This window comes from Urocitellus parryii, chromosome 3 (genome assembly GCF_045843805.1).
Source record: "Urocitellus parryii isolate mUroPar1 chromosome 3, mUroPar1.hap1, whole genome shotgun sequence".
In the NCBI taxonomy this organism is placed as follows: Eukaryota; Metazoa; Chordata; class Mammalia; order Rodentia; family Sciuridae; genus Urocitellus; species Urocitellus parryii.
In genome coordinates this window covers 6,580,627-6,599,957 of record NC_135533.1, presented here as the reverse complement: position 1 = coordinate 6,599,957, position 19,331 = coordinate 6,580,627, and the positions used below count along the sequence as shown (strand labels likewise).

At 44.1% G+C, this 19,331-nt stretch overlaps 5 non-coding genes across 5 annotated transcripts; all 5 read left to right on the top strand.

The window, feature by feature from the left end:
• Positions 1–6,387: 6,387 nt before the first annotated feature.
• Positions 6,388–6,459, top strand: Trnac-gca (transfer RNA cysteine (anticodon GCA)). The gene has a single exon. It is a non-coding gene; the product is annotated as a tRNA-Cys (tRNA).
• A 2,512-nt stretch (positions 6,460–8,971) lies between these two features.
• Positions 8,972–9,043, top strand: Trnac-gca (transfer RNA cysteine (anticodon GCA)). The gene has a single exon. It is a non-coding gene; the product is annotated as a tRNA-Cys (tRNA).
• Positions 9,044–13,417: 4,374 nt separating this feature from the next.
• Positions 13,418–13,489, top strand: Trnac-aca (transfer RNA cysteine (anticodon ACA)). Its single transcript has one exon. It is a non-coding gene; the product is annotated as a tRNA-Cys (tRNA).
• Positions 13,490–16,993: 3,504 nt separating this feature from the next.
• Trnac-gca (transfer RNA cysteine (anticodon GCA)) lies at positions 16,994–17,065 on the top strand. The gene has a single exon. It is a non-coding gene; the product is annotated as a tRNA-Cys (tRNA).
• A 1,325-nt stretch (positions 17,066–18,390) lies between these two features.
• Trnac-gca (transfer RNA cysteine (anticodon GCA)) lies at positions 18,391–18,462 on the top strand. Its single transcript has one exon. It is a non-coding gene; the product is annotated as a tRNA-Cys (tRNA).
• The last annotated feature ends 869 nt before the right edge of the window (positions 18,463–19,331 follow it).

The following is a 19,331-nucleotide window of genomic DNA, read 5'->3' as shown; positions in this document are numbered from 1 at the left end:
CCTGGCTTTGAGGGTCTGGGTTGAAAAAGCTTCTGAAATATGAATTGGTCTCCCCCTATATGTGATCTGATTTCTGTCTCTTGTGGCCTTTAAGATTCTATCCTTTTTCTGTATGCTAGGCATTTTCATTATAATGTGCCTTGGTGTAGACCTGTTTTATTTCTGCATATTTGGTGTCCTGTAAGACTCTTGTATTTGATTTTCCAATTCATTCTTCATGCTTGGGAAATTTTCTGATATTATCTCATTGAAGAGACTGTGCATTCCTTTAGTTTGAAACTCTGTGCCTTCCTCTATCCCAGTAACACTTAGATTTGGTCTTTTGATGCTGTCCCATAATTCTTGGATGTTCTGCTCATGGTTCCTTACCATCTTCACTGTGTGGCCAACTTTATTTTCCAGTTTGTATACTTTGTCTTCATTATCTGATGTTCTTTCTCCCAAGTGATCTAGTCTGTTAGTGATGTTTCCTATTGAGGTTTTTTTCTGTTGTTGTTGTTTGTTTGTTTGTTTGTTTATTGTTTCCTTCATTTCAAGGATTTCTGATTTTTTTTTTCAGAATCTGTATCTCTTTCTTGAAGTAATCTTTTGCTACCTGTATTTGCTCCCTTATCTCTTTGTTGGTGTGATCAATGGATGCCTGTATTTGCTCCCTTATCTGTTGACTGGTGTCATCAATGGTTGCCTGTATTAGCTCTCTTGTGTCTTTGTTGCTGTGATCAGTTTTACCTGTATTTGCCCATTTAGGCCATTCTTTAATTTACAGATCAGTTTAATTATGAACCTTCTGAACTTCTTCTCTGACATTTCATCAACTGCACTGTCCATGGGTTCTGTTATTGAGGTATCCTGGTTTGTTTGGGGCACTTTCCTCCCTGTTTTTTTTATGTTGTCTATGTGATTTCCTTACTTGCAGTGTGGATCTGAGGTATTACAGTTTCTACCCTATAATCTTGTAGTATCTGTGAAGATTATCTGTATCTCACCTTGGGGTTGGGCTTCCAGACCCTGCCGGTGTCCCAGAATGGATGCTACTGCAACTATAGGGGGTGGCAGCAATAGAAGGAGGTAACTCAAGATAGCAGTGGAGGTATCCCAAGATGGATGCAATGCCTTTCAGAGATGGGGCTGAAAGGGTGGGCTTTACACTGGCTTTGTAATGACTCTCCAAGCTGCAGCTTCTTCTAGTCCCTGTCTGTTGTCCCAAGGTAGAGGCTACTGCATGGGGGAGGCTAAAGGAATGGCTGCAGTGTCTCAAGGTGGAAGTGGGTCAGACCTGGGCTCACAGGTGGTGGTGTGGGGGGGGGCAAGCCCAGGCCTACCCTGGACCCTGGCTCCTGTGCAGGTTGGCAAGGTGGATCTGGGCTAGGCCTGAGCTCCAGTGGGTATCTGCTGCTGGTGGTGGGATGGACTCAGGTCTATCTCTGAGAAGGGTTTGTTTGCTGTACATAGATACTCCATTTTTTTCTTTGTATTATTTTTTATTTGTTTTAATTAGTTACACATGACAGTGCAACGAACCAGACATTATTATATATATTGCGTGTATATATGTAACTGCATGACCAATATGATTCTGCAACCTGTACACTCAGAAAAATGAGAAATTATATCCCATCTGATTCAAATGTATGATATGTCAAGGTCATTGTACTGTCATGTGTAGATACTTCATTGTTTTGGGGCATAAATATTTATGATCATTATCTTTTGTTTTTTGATTCCCTTAAGCATTATGAAATGAGCTTCTTTGTTTTTTTCTGATTAATTTTGGCTTGAAATCTACTTTATCTGATATGAGAATATTAACCCCTGGTTCTATGGATGCAAATGCCAGTGGCCATTTCCACCTTTTCTCTGGGGTAGTCAGTCTTTGCTGAGGTCAACTATACAGCCAGACAAAAGGTGCCGTGCAAATCCGTGGCAGTGTGACCTTGACTAGCACCCTCTGCTAGTGAGCAATTGAACACAGTGCCTCACACATGCCAGGCAAGTGCTCTGCCACTGAGCCCCAGCCCAGCCCTCCTTTGCTGTCTTCAGGAGACCCCATTTCCTTCTTGGCTGGGAAGATCAAGGCCTTCAGCATCCTCCTGTTGTTCTGTCTTTACCTCTTCTTACTGTCAGTCTAAGAGGAGAAAAAAATCTATCTCCTCCTCCCCAGAGCACAACTGTGTTCCATCCTCTTGTTCTCCCTCCATCCCACGGCAGGGGATCACCCATGGGGAGCATCAGGGAGCCTCCCCAGGGGAAGGGCAGTGACAGGAGGGAGGCCAGAGAGATGACTGGACTGTCTCTGATGAGGTCTCTGCTTTCCGGGTCCACATCCTGTGCTTACCTTGCTCATTCTGGCCCTTCCCACAGGCGAGAGTGCACCTCACTCCTCAGCCAAATGTCTCAATCCCAGCCACCAGGAGACAGAAATCACTCAGCAGTTTAAACAGGGATATTTACTAGAAAGGTTTGTGCTATGAAAGGAGAGTGACTACCAAGGGCTTAGAAAACTCTAAAGGAGCCACTGGCTTGTAGGACCCAGCCAGGATAAATTTGGAGGCAGGATCCCTCCAAAGCTGGGGTTCAGCTCTAAATGGGAAAGGTGTGGTTTTGACCCACACCCTGGCTGTTCCTGCCACGTGGGGTCTCAGACACAAGACAAGCAGGACACAGCCCTCTGGGTCACAGTTGAGCTATATGGAAGCGAGACCTGAGCTCTAGTGTGCACTGGAGAGCATGGGAACCGTGCCTATAGATGGGCAGGCTGAGGCCGGTGGGAAAGAGTTGGTTACAATCCTGGCTGGGACTGTGAGGTCAGCAAGGTCTTCACTCTCTGGGCACGTGCCTGGACAGAGTAGCAGCCCATGTCTGAGCGCTACTGACCTTCCAGCAGCGGGACCCAGGAAGCAATTCCACGGGGGAAGTTTACACCCAGTAGAGAGGCCCCTCTCCTGGAGCACCCCTCTAGTGCCCCTTACCCATCACCGCCAACATGGTGCTCATGGGAGGGAGCCACACAAGAATGCAGTCTCCATGGCAGAGCTGGTATGGAAGAGCGGATTTAGAGCTGAGTCAATCAATTGACACGTGGCACACTGTGCCGCTTGCTGGGCTTTGGCCAGTGGAACGCCAGCAGATGGGAGGCAAGTGGGAGCTTTGGGTACCTCGCATGGCTGGCTGGCCTCTGCATGTCCACCAGTACCATGAGAAGCACTTGCCTGCAAGTAGCTTGCCTTTGAACCTGAGCCCTGGAGTGAACACACATGGCCACACCTGAGCCCAGCTGGCAGTGAGAAGCCAGGCCAGCTAGACCCGCAGCTTAAAGTGAAACTGGCCAGAACCAAAGTGAGTTGGGAAGGCCAGTCCCTCAGGAAATGGAACCTGGAAGCCAGGAAGGAGGGGCTTTCACACAGAGGCCTGTGCTTCGACATGTAACCAGGACTCCTTAAGGTCACAACCCTGCCCAAAGCCCGCCACAACCTGACCCCAAATGCACTTCTGTGAGGACTGCTGTTCTCCTTGGATGACACCACCCTCATCATCAGTCCTGGTCCCTGACTCACAGATAATTGTTTCATAGCTTATGTAACTTTCCTCATTTTACCCCTCAAAGCCCATCTTCTTTCTCCTCCCTGGGTGTGCCTAGAGTTGGTCCTGGCAGGTGTATTCTGGATTATAACCCTCGGCTGCTCCCCAGTGAATTCAGTTCTCTGGAGATCCGCTATCTCTGTTGTGACTTTAGGTTGATAAAACCAACCCCCTGACCACGCCCAGCCGAGGTGAGACAGTTCCCATCCATCTGAGACCTTGGACACGAGAACAGATCCTTGCTGCTGAGCGGCACTGGTGGCTGGGGTGGCTTGTGACACAGCACATTGTGAATAAGTCTGGGTAAAAGGGGCTCCTGCTCTAACAAAGCCCTCGAGCACCTGTCACGGTTCCTGGATGAAGCTGGGTGGCCAGCACTCGGTTCCAGACAGCTGGACAAATGGCGAGGAAACTTCTTCAGGCCAGGAAAGATGGTGGTCCATGATCACCTGGGCAGCAGGAAGTAATTCCTGAATTTCAGACTTAGTGAGAAAACTACAGGGCAAACAGTGGAATGCAGGTGCTGCTCGGGACACGCTGCATTTAAAAAGAAAGCTTTATGTTCCAAAAAGAACTCACTTGTTTGTTAACCAAATGTCAGGGCAACATAGATAGGACAGAAATGGCCTACTGAGAAGAATGAGAGTGGTTTCCCCCAAGTAAAAGTGACTCCATTACTACTCATTTTAGGGAAAAGAGAAAGTCAAGAGCCTGTGTGCCTTGTTCTTTTGATAGTGGGCATTATTGGGGTTGGTCTACCACTGATCTACTTGAAAAGTCCTTTTTTTTTTTTTTTTCAGTACTGAGGGTTGAACCCATGGCTTCACGTAACTAATCAGCAATCTACCACTGAGCTAATCCCCTGTCCTCTTGCCCTTTTTACCTGTTATTTTGAGAAAGGCTTTTAGCAGCCGAGGGTATCAGTAAGTTGATGAGACTGCCTCAACTTACCAGGTTGCTAGGATTTAGGCACGTGCCACCGCACTCTTTATTAAGACCACTAACATCATTAAGTTGGTGCCAAGTATTTTTCACGTTCAACTAAATTGTTCCTAGATAATTAAGGGTGTGATCCTACAGAAATGTGGTGAGCCCAAATACTTAAAATTGAGCTGGGGAATGTAACATCAAAATGATTTGTCAGACTTCTGGTTTTTGGAAAATGGAACTGGAAACAGAGGAAACCCACCCGTTTTTTAAAAGAGCTGTATTGATAAAACACATTAGCAACTTGCCTTAAAAAACACCAAGACTCCCTGAGAAGCTCAAAGACCTCTTGTCCTCTAACATTTACAGAGGGGGAAGCAAGATGAGAAAGCTGCTCAACCACTGAAAGCACTATTTTCACTGAAGACTTCAGAAATTGCAAAGGAGAATGATGGGAAAGGAAGACTTCAAAGACGATGGGACCTAGTAAGCATTATGCAGGACTTCTGAACTGAAGCCACTCCCAGGTAACAGAATCAGGACTTAATCAGGGAATATCCCCTAATCCTAGAATGCCTTATTTTCTGTGGCACTGAGTTTTGGAGTGGTTCATTATACATTATAGTTGGTATCATGAAGGTGGATTCAGAGCAACATAGGATAGAAGAAAGACATGGACACTTTTCCCTGGCATTTGAATCTCTGTGACCCCGTTTCTATGAGGTTGTTGTACTTCCAGTTTTGACCAGTTGTCGAGCGTGACATTTATGGAAGTAACTCTATTCTTGTACTTCCTCTGCACTTGGGATTTGTCATGGACAGAAATATTGTCTTTAAAAGTTTATAGATCTCTGGATTTAATGTAGATCATTATATCCTGGACTTTGTCTTAATGGACAAATCGGACTTGTTAGAAAGCAGTATTTTGGAAGTGGCCAACGGCTGCGGTTGCTCCACTTGCCTACTCCCAACTCACATCAAGGACTGAGTGAAAAGAGAGGTGCAGATTTCCATTTACTGAGGGAATCGAGAATGTGCATCAATCAGACTGGGTAGGAAAGAGCCTGCAGATGAGTGAGAGTCCTCTGGGGACTGGAAGGTGACCTCTGGCCTGAAGCAGGGTCTCTCGTCAGGCGGTGGTGCACGTGCAGTTTCCATCAGGGAGGAAGGAATAACACTCTCAGTGCACCATGGAGTCCTCGGGTGTGGGAACAGGAGACACATGCTAAGGGAAGCCCAGTCAGTCAAGAGGTCACAGCTCAGAGCATGTGACTGCAGACTAAGAGGTCCCTGGTGCAAATCCAGGTGTCCTCTACTGGTGTTTTTTAAAGTTATTATTGGCAAACCTACACTGGTCTTTTCTCTGGTCAGTGTTCTCCTTGCCATTCACCTGCAGCACCACTCTTCCTAAGGCTGTGTCAGTTGTCTCTGGTGCCACCAGTTACCTGGCAGAAGGAGGACTCCTGTGGCCAGTGATCTGTGTGTTTTTCTGAAGGTCTTCCTTAGTTGCTCTGTAAAGTTGACATTATGGAGCGACATATTGCTGAATCAGAGTCACCCAGACTGGATTTACATCAGAATTACCAGCTCCCTCACTAAAAATACAGACCACCCCTAGTCTTTCTGACTAGTTCTGATTGGAATCTTACAACTTTAACTTTGAGTGGAGGGATCACAGTCCCTTGCTAATATCCATCCTAACATCCAGTAATTCTAATAGGCAGGAAAATGGTATTGGAACTTACATTTGTAGGTGTAAATGATGTTCCAGGATATGATATGTGTCATGGCCTGACAGTAGCAGGTACACATGTGAAGGAGGTAAAATCCAGGGTGTGGTCAGGCAGCTTTAGAGTGCTTATTAGTCACACATAAAGAGCAGGGGGTATAGCTCAGGGGTAGAGCATTTGACTGCAGATCAAGAGGTCCCTGGTTCAAATCCAGGTGCCCCCTCCTTTTGCACTCAATGAACACAGTGTTCTGTTTCCAACTTTTTTCTACCACACAGATTCAGCTGTGAATATGGAGAGAGACGAGGAGGCTAGGTGTTCAGTATCACACATCATTACCCTAAGTGCATGAATGAAGACACAAAGGATGCGACTACACTTTGTGTACAAACAGAGATAGGAAAAATTGTGCCTATATTTTGTGCAAAATAAAAAAAAGTAACTGAGAAACTAAAGTGCAGTCACTATTTCCTCAAAAAAAAAATCACATGGTTTTTTGGTTACTTCTTACTGACTCATTAGCTCTTATGGATAAATCTGATCTAGTACTAGACTGAACAAAAACTATTTTTAACAATAAAAGTACTCAAAAGGAAAAAAAAAGCTGGACTTTGACTGTATCATGAGACTCTCTGACCTCTTGTCACTGAATTAGTGAAAGAGATAAAAACAGAGCAAGGGCGGATCCTATGGCTGCCATGATGCCACACCTGGGGTGCTGGGAGCTCCCCAGATCTCCTGGAGTGAAATCAGCCTGTGATTAAGGCAGAGCGGGGCTTTGGGATGGCAGTGTGCATTTATGAGAGATTTGGAAAATTCAAGTCATGCCGAATCTCTAAGACTACTCAATCTCCCTCATCAGCTGGGCTCACATTTAGGTCTTTAAGTCACCTAGAGTCTGACTTTTAGTAGAGTGAGGATTCTCATTTTTCATATGAAAAATAAGTTATTTCAGTACCATTTGTGGGACAATTTGTACTTCCACCATGAATTTGTAATTCCAGGTTTTTTTTTTTTTTTCACCAACTGTGGATTGATCCCAGAACCTGGCACATGCTAGGCAACACTCTACCACTGAGCGACAGCGGTGGACCTTTTCATTATTTTTAAATTTTGAGACAGGGTCTTACTACGTTGCTCAGGCTGTCCTTAAACTTGCAACCTTCCTGCCTCAGCCTCCCAAGTAGGGAGTATCACCGTGCCCCAGTGCCCACTGTAATTCTGCTTTCCTGATGTCACTCTCCCACATATTCATCATCCCTCCAGAAAAACCTTGAGAGTAGAAGTAGGTGCTCTTCAGAGCTATGCTGGGACTCAAGCACCAGCTGGACTGTGGGTCCAGATGGAGCAGACACGGTCGCCCTTTCACCCTCAGGCTCCCACTATGCATGGCCACACCTGCTGTCCTACCCACTCGTCTGTCTCTTCCTATGCTCACTAGGTTAGTTTCCTTCCCTTGATTAGTCTCACAGCTGGTAGCACAAGTTCTACCCATTCATTTTGATATCTGAAAGTGCATGGCTGTTCTTAAATTTCTTCTGTTCTTGATTTTATACTGTTTCTTCAAGTTCTGCTAAAACTTGCAAAACCATTTGAGTCTTTGCTGAAATTACATGGACAAAAATAATTAAATTGGAGATTAACATTTTTATAATATTGAGATCCTCTTTCATGAATATGGTATCATCTCCATTAATTCAGGTTTCCTTTATGCAATTCATTAATATTTTATATTTTTGTTCATAAAGAACAATAATATACATGTATTACTTTATTTCTTGTTATCATATGGTTTTTGGTTTTGTTATTGAAGTGGCACCCCCTTTCTCCACAGAAAAGCCTGCTTCATCATGGCTGATTTTAGGACTGTCAGCAAAAGAGTCCATTTGATAAACTTTCTATTTTCGTGTCACCCTGTTTACTTGGCCACTGGCCGAGAAGATACCAGCACTCCAGGTGCTGGACACCCCCTTACTAGTTTTCACAAACGTATCCAGTATAGTACTTTGTAGAAATGTGCAAACAAGGCCTCTGGCCTTGAGCTGGGCTTCACAGAGATGTCTACATTTTTAAGATAAGTTACAAATGGGCCCATGGTAACAGCTGGCAGGGGAAGGAAAGAAAGGGGAGAAGAAGCTCTCCCCTTCTCAGGTGTTGTCCTTAAAGAGTTAACTTGCCCAGAACAGTGAAAGTAAAAGCTGCTTTTATGTGAACTTCTGCAGACTGTGAACTTTTGAGCCACTCCCCTTACATGCTGGGTATAAAACTCTGAAACTCCCTGAACTCGGGGTTCAGGGGATTGATTGATTACAGCAAAGGCTGTACCCTCTGAACCTGGCTGCAGCCAAATAAAACTGTTTCCTGCTATCTTCTGTGCCTTGCCTTATTTGTCCCTACATTATGAATAGATTTTTTCCTTATTTAGTTGATTACTGTTGATACGTGAGGAATGATATTCATTGCTCTAGGCTGATTTTCTATTGAGTGGTCTTGCCAACTATCTTGTTAGTTCTAGTATTAGTTCATTTTTGTTGCTAAAACAAAGTACCTGAGACTGGATAATACATATTAAGAAAAAAAAGGTTTATGTAGTTTACAGTTTGAATGATGGCACCTTAGGACTTGGTTCCCAACCTCCAGAGAGTTAGCAGAGAAAACAATAGATGATAAATATGTAAGTAGCCTGGATGTGGTGCCATGACTGAAAAGGTGCTAATGAGAGGTTGCACATAAGTGGGGGTATAGCTCAGGGGTAGAGCATTTGACTGCAGATCAAGAGGTCCCTGGTTCAAATCCAGGTGCCCCCTTCTTTGTCAGACTTTTAATCCCAGAGGTGCATCCAGCCAAGGAGGAAAATGATGAACCAGATCAAACTCTTTGTTCTATGGCATCGCGGGGTGTTGAGCGCAAGGCCCCATCTGAGGAGCAGGAGGGGATTCGCCCTGTGCACACTTCCTTTGCTCACTGGACATGGTTTAGAAAACAGTGTGCTTTCCTCCTCCAGGTCCCAATGCTGAATCTTCCCACAAGGAGGGACCAGAAGGGACCGGGTCACTTTGTTCCACTCCCTGACTTTCTCCTGCCCCTGAGGTGAACTCTGTGCCCCAGCCCTTCAGTGCTCTTGGCTCTGCCTCTTTCTTTGGGTGGAGAAATTCTCTTGCATTGTTTTCCTTTTCTTCTCATTCTGTCCCCAGCCTGTGCACCCCCTTCAGTGTTTTGAGGGTCCCCAGTGGTGTGAGCCTTGTGAGAAAGGGCTCTGCTTGCAGCCTCAGAAGCCAAAGTCAAGGCCCCTTCCTCCCTTTGTCCCTCTGTCACTTCTGGCCCACCAGGTGCCCGAGACTCACACTGCACGTGCAGACTGAGTGGCACAAATGCAGGGCAGCTCCCCTCTGGTCCTCACTGTGTTCTGAAGTCCTGTGAGGCAACTTGGGAGACTCAAAGACGTCACCTCTTTACATTGGAAGTTTACTTCATAGTGCTCAAGGATCTTCCTGGCCAGAGCAGAAAACATTGGGTCACTGTCCTCATGATCTTTGCTTCAGCCTCCCTGAACCCCCATAGCTCTGCAACTCCATATGCTGTGCCCTTGAGATGGCGGCTCTTACTCTGCATCCTCGGTCCCCCGTGGTCTTTGGTTTCATGGTGGAGCCTCTAGGGGAAAGGTCCACAGGGAGGAGAGGCCAGTCCACTTCAGTGCATCCTGCAGGCCTGAACTGGGCACTGAACCTGTGTCAGGTCCTCCCCTACCAGCTGAGCTGGGCTGCTGGTTTGAGGCCAAAAAGGAGTCCTGGTGTCTCTGGGAAGGGGTCACCATTCAAAGACCAGGGCTAGAAGCTGAGAAGAGAGAAGGGCAGAGAGTGAAGGTGCAGGGCAATCCCTAGGAACAGCACAGCACACGGGGGAGGAGGGGGAGGAGGAGATGGACTCAGAGGGCAGGAGAGGGTGAGGCAGCTGCTCAAACAGGCAGTTTCCACACCGACATCCCCACAGTCAGGAGGTCACAAGTGCAGGCAGCTGGCTGGGAGGTTTCTAGAAGTTGTGGGATAGGCCCATGGGGAAGAATGGGGAAGTTGACAGCTTGAGTGAGGCTTCTCTCACCACCAAAGAGTGGGAAGCAGGGAAGGAGAAAAGTGCTGTGCAGTGACATTGGCCCAGTTATATTGTAGTATCGGGTGCATGTAAAAATGTGTAACAAGAAGGGGCTGGGGTTGTGGTCAGTGGTAGAGTGCTCGGCTTGCACATGCGAGACCCTGGGTTCAATCCTTACCATCACATAAAAATAAATAAGTGAAATAAAGGTATAAAAACAAATAAATAAAATTAAAAAAATAAAAAACAAATATGTAACAACAAATCTTATCATTACACCTGTAGTGAACCAATAAAAATGTGGGGAAAAAGAATCTTTTTTGCCACATTTCTCATTCATTCTTTTTCCCATCTTCCTTGCTCTTCTTCCTCCTCCTCCTTGTCCTCCTCCTCCTCTTCCTGTGGAGGATTCATGGGGATAGACATACACAGACATATTTGATTCATTTTTCCCAATTTACCCTCTTTATAGTTTTTTTTTCTATTTTGTGGTTTGAAAGTTAGGGTTGTTTTGTTGGTTTATTTTACTTTAATGTATTTTTTTCTCTTTCTCTCTTTTCTAAAGGCAAATCATCTTGTTATCTCTTTCTCTCTCCTTACTGGATTTTCTCTTTTATTTATTTTCCACTCCTTTACAGCCATTACTTGCTAGTTATCTTCTGCTTTCTCTGTTCACATTTTGAACATTCTAAACATTCTGTGCCTTCCTATCGCATTTCATTTTGTTTTCATGAGCTGTATTTTTGCCTTATTGTAGAGCGATTTGGTCTATTTAACTCCTGCCCAACTGTTCTTAATACTATGAATGGAGTAGTTCACACCTGCAATTTACTTTAATGACAGATCCAGTTCGTGGCTACTTCATGTTTTTGATTTTGACATTTACAGACCCAGCATCCCTGGTTCTGTGATCATTTGTGTGGTATGTGTCAGAGTGGCCCTGGGCTGTTGTTTAATGCTGTGTATTATTTGCTTGTGTTATTGCTATTATTTGTTTCCCTCTGTTCTGTGAGGTTCCAGGAATCTATGGTGACACTACAAGTTCACAGTGTAGAGATTCTGCTCCTGAACTAAAGCCAGACAAGAGACAGCATATCTTGCTGCACACAAAAATTAACCAAAGAACTTCAAGGAATAAAAGAGACAAAACCCACAAACTAATGTCCAGACCCAAGTAGGATTGAATATGGGGCTCCACAGGTCACTTTCATGGACATCTATCTATTCCAAAAGCAAAAACAAAGAGAATTAACTCAAAGGCTGTGGACACCACCACTATGATGTGTGTCAATCTAGATCACTCCTATTTCTCTTTAGCATGAACAAAGTTATTAAATGAAGAGGAGCAATCACAGACGGTGGATCCCATATACACTGCCATATACAACACAGACTGGCATACCTATAAGAACAACATATTTCTTTTGAGATGTACAGAGAAAGTATAATCCTCAGGCTCTGACACAATACACATTCTATCAAAATACGCTAATCATCACCAAAGAAATAGCAGGGAAACTATATTACAAAATCCATTTGGAAATTCGGTAGAAAATCCACATCAGCCCGATATCCCAGAACACTGTGGCAAGAGAAGGTTGTACCATTGAAAGGCTCACACATAAGAGTGGAAGAAAAATCCTTCTCAACAGATCATAAAACCCAACACAGGAATACAAAAAAACCCTGAAATAACAAGGTAGCTTATTGCCTCCAAATGTTCATAATTCACCAACAACTGAATTCAAGGATATCAAAGTGGATTAAATAGGGGATGCAAAATTCAAAAGAATGTTAAAAATGATAAATGAATTCCAAGGGAGCACACAGAAGCAACTGAATGAATTAAGGAATTCAGTACAGGATAAAAATGAGAAGTTTAACAACAAATAGAGATCCTGAAAAACCAAACTGATGTTGGAAATGAAAGACTACAAATCTAATAAAGTATTTATTGGAAGTCTCTGTAATAGGGTAGAATCTCAGAGCCAGAATACAAAGTGGACAGCCTTGATCATTCAAACCATATTAAAGAAAGGAAAATAGTCATAACCAACCCATGAGACTGATATGGATTTTCAGGTACAGGAGGCATTCAGAACCTCAAATAGATAAGATCAGAAATTAATCTCTGCATGACAAATGATAATAAATATGACTAACATGTAGAACAAAGACAGAATCTTAAAATCCTCAAGAGAAAAATGTCAGGTTACACTTAGAGACAAGCCCATCAGAATTATTTTTTTTTTCTTGATACCGACTATAAAACCCAGAAGGGCTTGGAATGATGTGTTGCAGGTACTAAAAAAAAAATGACTGTCCACCAAGATTGTTAGAGCCAACAAAGGTATCCTTTAGAATCAAGAAGAAATTAAAACCTTCCAAGATAAGAAGAAACTACAAGAACTCATGACCACTAACTTGGCACTATAGAAAATATTAAATGAAATATTATATATAGAAGAAATAAAAAAACCTCACAGCTTGCAAATGAACTAATCTCATTTATTAAGAAAAATACACCAAACTCTGCATCAGAGATTGTATATTTTCTCTTATATGTGATAGGAATAGAGAAAAAAGGAAAATAAAATTGGAGATATCTTCTGAAAATTGAAAGGAGATCAACAGAATAGAGGAGAGGAACCAGGAGGAAGAAGAAGATGATGGAAAGGGAAATACTGGAGAACGATATTGGTCAAAATGTGTTGCACACAGGATCCCTAGGTTCCCCTTCTCAGAGGGTCAAGTTGGGGGTTCTCAGGAAGAAACCAAAAATTTTTTCTCTTGTGCATCCCAGACCCCACCCAGGGTCTGTTGAGCAGGCAGCTCTTATGGTCTGGCTTCTCAAATTGAGTGTGAAGAAGGTTTTAGCTGCAGACATCCAAGATTTTTATTCCTTACTTCCATCCAGTTTCTAAGGAGGATGGGTACTGGTTATACCTGCAATTATATAGACAGGAAGTGGCGTGGTCTGGCAGGACGGAAGTGTACGATGGAAAAGCACTAACACATACACATCTGCAGGTGGAGAATCTAGGGTGTGGCAATCCAGGTATAAAATGCTTATTACATGTACATAGCAGCAGGGGGGTATAGCTCAGGGGTAGAGCATTTGACTACAGATCAAGAGGTCCCTGGTTCAAATCCAGGTGCCCCCTCATTTATATACTCTTCAGTAGTTACCTTAACCAGTACCTCTTTGGTGGGTTCTGAGTGACACTGACAGATCTCCATTGTGTGGGGTTTCTAGAAACCACCTTAGATCCTGCTTCTCAGAGCTCCATGACATGGGGTCACAATAATATTGATTTTATGTATAGGGCCTATGTACTCAACCCTACTGCCCTACTATCATCACCGAAGACCCCCAAGGCCACCTTGACTTGGAGTCCCCCACCTCATGAGTACAGTGCACACACAGTAGGTCTCAGAAGCCACCTGGAGTCCCCTTCCCACCTCCTTGTGCTTCTCTTTCTCTTTCATCCTTGCACATTTCATCTTCATCCCTTGTTCACACTCAAGGACAAATGGCACTGGTTTGTCCAGAGCTGGCCACTGGGTGATGAGATGTGTTTCTGCACTCCCAGGTCCCTAAATGGCAGTCTATGGTGGGGGACGGGGCTGGGACTGTGCTAACAAGGACCAGCCAAATGAGGAGGTGAAGACTTGAAGGAAGCTGCAGATGTCAGGAGGGTTCCCATCCAGGTACAGTCAGTGCTCACTGAATTTCACTGGTTTCAGAACACTGTTTTCTACTGGGTTTGGTGTTGTCTCATTCTTATATTTCTAAGGCCTTGCGATGTGACGTTAGATTATTTATTTGGTACCTTTCTATTCTTTTAAAGTATGAGCTCAGTCCTGTGAACTTTCCTTTGAGAACTGCCTCCATACTGTGCCAAAGGTTTTGATATGTTGTATGACTATTCTCATTTTCCTCTAAGAATTTTAAAATTTATCCTCTGATTTGTTCTGTTATCCATTCATCATTTGAAAGTATATTATTTAGTAACCAGGTCTTAGAGTAGTTTCTATTTTTTTACTTATTGTTGATTTCTAATTTTATCCCATTATGATCTGAGAGAATTCAAGGTATTATCTCTGGTTTTTTTTTTTTGTATTTGTTAAGATTTGCTTTGTGACTGAAATATGGTCTGTTTTAGAAAATGTCCTATGTGGTGCTGAGAAGAAAGTGAATTCAGTCATTGATGGATGAAATATTCTATAAATGTCTGTTAAGTCCAAATTATTGTTTTTAGTTCTGTAGCATCTTTATTTAGTTTGTGTTTGAATGATCTATCCAGGCATGAGAGAGGTGTGTTACTGTCTCCCAGTATTATGTATTGTGGTCTACTTGTTTCATTTTTAAGTGTTTTTTCTTTTTAGTTTACAGGACAATAGAATCTCTTTGATTCTTAATGTTGAGAAGGGTTTGTTTGCTGTATAGAGATACTCCATTGTTTTGGGGCATAAATATTTATGATCATTATCTCTTGTTTTTTGATTCCCTTAATCATTATGAAATGACTTCTTTGTTTCTTCTAATTAACTTTGGCTTGAAATCCACTCTATCTGATATGAGAATAGTAACCCCTCCTTCTATGGATGCAAATGCCAGTGGCCATTTCCACCTTTGTTTTGGGGTAGCCAGTCTTTGATGAGGTACTATAGAGCCAGACAAAAGGTGCAGTGCAAATCTGTGGCAGTGTGACCTTGACTAGCACCCTCTGTTAGTGAGCAAACTTTTCTTCCTTTCCAATTCACCTCTTCTCCATTTCCAAGGAGTCAGGTTCATAGTTTGTCTTTGTTACAAGTTGTGAGCAACACCCTGCTCCTTTGCTATCTTTGGGAGACCTCATTTCCTGCTTAGCTGGGAAGACCAAGGCCATGTGATATGAGGCCCTCAGCATCCTCACACTCTCCTATCTTTAACTCTTGTCTGTCAAGTCTCAGAGAATAAAACAACCTGTCTCCTCCTCCCCAGAGCAAACCATGTGTTCCTGGTCTACCCAGAGTGAGATGGTTCTACATCTCAGCAGGATGGTTACCATGGTAGACGCTGAGGATTCCACGTGTTGGTGAGGATGTGTGACTGCAGCCACACTCACGCTGCTGGTGCACTGGAATCTGGTGTGACAACTCAGACCCCTGTCTGGCATCGTCGATACTGAAAACATGAATTCTCTATTATGGAGCAGTTCTGTTCCTAGATATAGACCCCAGAGAGTGTCCATGCACATGCAGGAACATCCAGCAGCATTGCCCTCAGGAGCCCACATTGGATACACATGGAATGTCTGTCGTCAGTGGGACAGACAGATAAATCATGCTGCAGTCAGCCATGGAACACAGAGCAGGAATGGAAAACAACAAATGATTGCGACAGTGGACAGATGTGGATGGATCTTATTGACATGAGGATGGGTGAAATGGGCCAGACTCAGTGTATCTCATGTCTGATTCCATGTAGATGCAGCTGCACAGCAGGCCAACTCATCCAAGCTGATGTTCTTGGGAGGAGGCAATAATAAGGAGGGAGTCCACAGGAGCCTCTGAGTGCTAGAGACTAACTGTGCCTTGACTCAGGTGGTTACACATATGCATGCATGTAAACCTCCATCAACCTCTTCATGATAATTCACATACATTATTGAATATGCTATACCTCCATAAAATAAATAAAAAGGAAACATGTCAATTACATTTTCATTTCTTTCATTTGATTCATTCATAATATGTATATGTTCATTTCGGTAATCTTTGCTCCTCAATTCAGATTAAAATTCTTTCTTATGAAAGATACTCTGATTTATTCAAATAGTTTCATATTTGGGGACTTTGTTGAATTCCATTGTTTATTGGTTCTCTTTACTCACTGAATGGAGCTGGTTCCTTGTGAGCCTATGTGTTCAGCAAACAGGAAGAACTTAGTAGGTGCTGTTTGAAGTGTTCTACAAGGATTAAGCCATTTGTCTACAAACAACCCAACAAGTGTGCACTCTTATTATCTTCATTTTACAGGTTCACAAATGAGGCACAAGGAGAGTGTCCTGCCCCTAAAACTAAAACCCAGGCTGTCAGGCTTCAGGGTCAAAGCTGCAGGCATCTGTGTCACCCTGCTCCTGCCAAGCTGCTGAGAGCATGTCCTGCTCCTTGAGCTCTCTTGGTGTTGGTTCTTCAATATTAAGATTCCCAAATCTACTTCCACGTCTGCATCATTCTCTGTGTATATTAACTGGAGGAGAAGTTGGAAGGGTTATCATTTGTTGTAGATTTTAATTTTGTAGAACGTGCTCTGAACTGAGCATTGGGAGGAGGGTCAGTCCCAAATGTGAGGAGGTGTGTAGGAGCAGACACCTGTATCACTGGAGTGTGTTCCGGTAGGTCCCACCATGAAGGCACAGTATTTGGCTGTGAGGGCCATTCTAGCAGCCAGTGCTTCTCCAGGCTGCTACCTGCACAGGGCCCCAAAGCTGGGAAGACACAGGCTGAGGACTGTTGTGGAGGGGAGGCTGTCTGTTGTAGGCAGCAGGGTGGTGAGTTTCCTCTGACCCAGGCCTGGCAGCTGCCAAGAGCTCCCATCCTGAAGTAGTGACTCACACGTCACAGGTTGTCTGTAGTGGCTGTAGGACTCAAAGACATAATGAAGCCCCATAAAAGTATCAGGGGGTATAGCTCAGGGGTAGAGCATTTGACTGCAGATCAAGAGGTCCCTGGTTCAAATCCAGGTGCCCCCTACCTAGGCTTGATTTTGGCCTTCCCTTATAAAGGAACTAAACTGTGCATTAATCCATCTGATGGATGAACCATTTGCATGGACTAACTGGGTGGTAATTGGAGGCAGCTGGGGTATACCTGGAGGAAGTAGCCACTGGGATATCACTGGGGTTTAAATTTAGTTCCTGGAGGCTCAATCACTGTCTCTGCTTCCTGCCTGCCATGAACTGAGCAGATTTTCTTTGTGACACTCTTTCTCCATGATACTCAGCCTCATCTTTGGCCCAAAATACAGGAGTCAGATAACCATGGACTGACCCTCTGAATTTATGAGTCTAAAATCAACTTTTATTCCTTAAAAGGGGTTCTTGTGAGGTATTTTGGTCACAATTATCATTTACATATGAGGTGTCCCCAAAAAGATAATGTGTGAGAAAATGCAAGAAGGTGTATAGGTGAAGTGATTGGGTTATGAGAGCATTAACATCATCAGTGCATTTAGGATTTACCTGGTTGGTAACTGAAGTAGGTGGTGTGTGGCGAGAGGAGGTGGGTGACTGGGGACTTGCCTTTGGGGTATATATTTTGTCCATGGTGATGAGAATCACTCTCTGCTTCCTGGAGTGATGTCCTGACCTGCTTTCCTCCACTACACCCTCTGTGATGATGTTCTGCCTCACCTGGAGACCTGCAGAATGGAACTGGCTGGGATGGGATGAACCTCTGAAAACACGAGCACCAAATAAACTTTACCTCCTTAAAATTTTTCTTGTCAGGTGGTTTGGTCACATTGACAAAATAAAAAAACTGACTAAGAGAGTCACAGCAGTGAGAAGCTGACTAACACAAGCACAGATTAAAGCAACAGCTCAAACCTGTCTCTGAGCCAGATCCTACAGGGAGCTGCTAGAAGCACACGGGATCCCTAGGTCCTTTCCCAGAGAGTGGAGGTCTTACAGGGAAACCCGGTTTGCTCTTGCCATTCCAGACCCCAACCCCAAGTATGAATTAGAATCACCTGGACAGTCTATCAAAGTGCCATTTCCAGTGCCAACCTCACCTCCAAAGGGTCTGCTGAGCAGCCAGCTCTTGTATTCTGGCTCCTCTAGTCCAGCATGAAGGAGGTTTCTGCTGCAGACATCCACCATTTTTAGGCCCTGCATTCAGCCAGGTTCTAAGGAGGAGGAAGGTGCTGGTTATATAACAGGTGTGTAAACAGGAAGGGGTGTGTCCTGGAGGAAGGTAGTGTATGATGACAGAGCACTAGCAAGTACACATCTCCAGGTGGAGAATTCTGGGTGTGGCCATCCAGGTTTAAGGTGCTTATTACACACATATGGCAGCAGGGGGTATAGCTCAGGGGTAGAGCATTTGACTGCAGATCAAGAGGTCCCTGGTTCAAATCCAGGTGCCCCCTACTCACGCTTACTTTTGACCACCTACACAGATGCCTCAATTTCCTCTTCTTCTTCTTCAGTGCATACCAGGATAAACATTCTCTTTATCACAAGCAGCCAATGGTGAGGCTCTACTATAGTATTCTTAACCCCAAGTATGAATTAGAATCATTGAATTAGAATTATTGAAGTGCCATTTCCTTGGCCCCACTTTGCACCCATTTTAGTACAATATTTTACAGGGAGAGGTTTGTCTCTTGTCTTCTTTTTCTGTTCCATGGGCAGTGATGTGATCGTAAAGTGGGAGATGCCAACTGGGACCTTGAAAGCAGAGCACTAGAATAACTGGAGAGAAGGACTGTGGCACTTGTCCCTATGCTATGCCATGCCAAACCTGGACCACCTAATTGTACTTCCATGTGGGGGAAAAGGAACCTTCTGGTTTATTTGCTCATTACTGTCCTGTGTTGGTTTTTGGCTATTTGTGTGTTCAAATGCACAGTCAAGTCTCATTCTACATAAAACCCCAAATGCAGCCCATACTCATGTCTGTTCCCCTCAAGGTCTTAGAACCTGCAAAGTCCTTCCTCACATCTCTCCTCATTTCTACCTCATCTTCCTATTCTTACTGAACCTATTCATTATCCTCCTGTTGACCCTCTTCTCCTCCGTCTCTCTCTGGGCCATGATCCTAGGCAACCCTATGGCTCTACTGTTTGTGTACCCATTGTGGACCCTAGAGTTGCCACTCAGTCATGACTCCAGCTCCTATGAGGCCTTTGCCAGTGGCCTCTCTCCGGTCCTCACAGCTCCTTTCTTGTTCAATGGATGCAAATGCCGGTAGCTATTTCCACCTTTGCTCTGGAGTCTCCAGTCTTTGCTGGAGTAA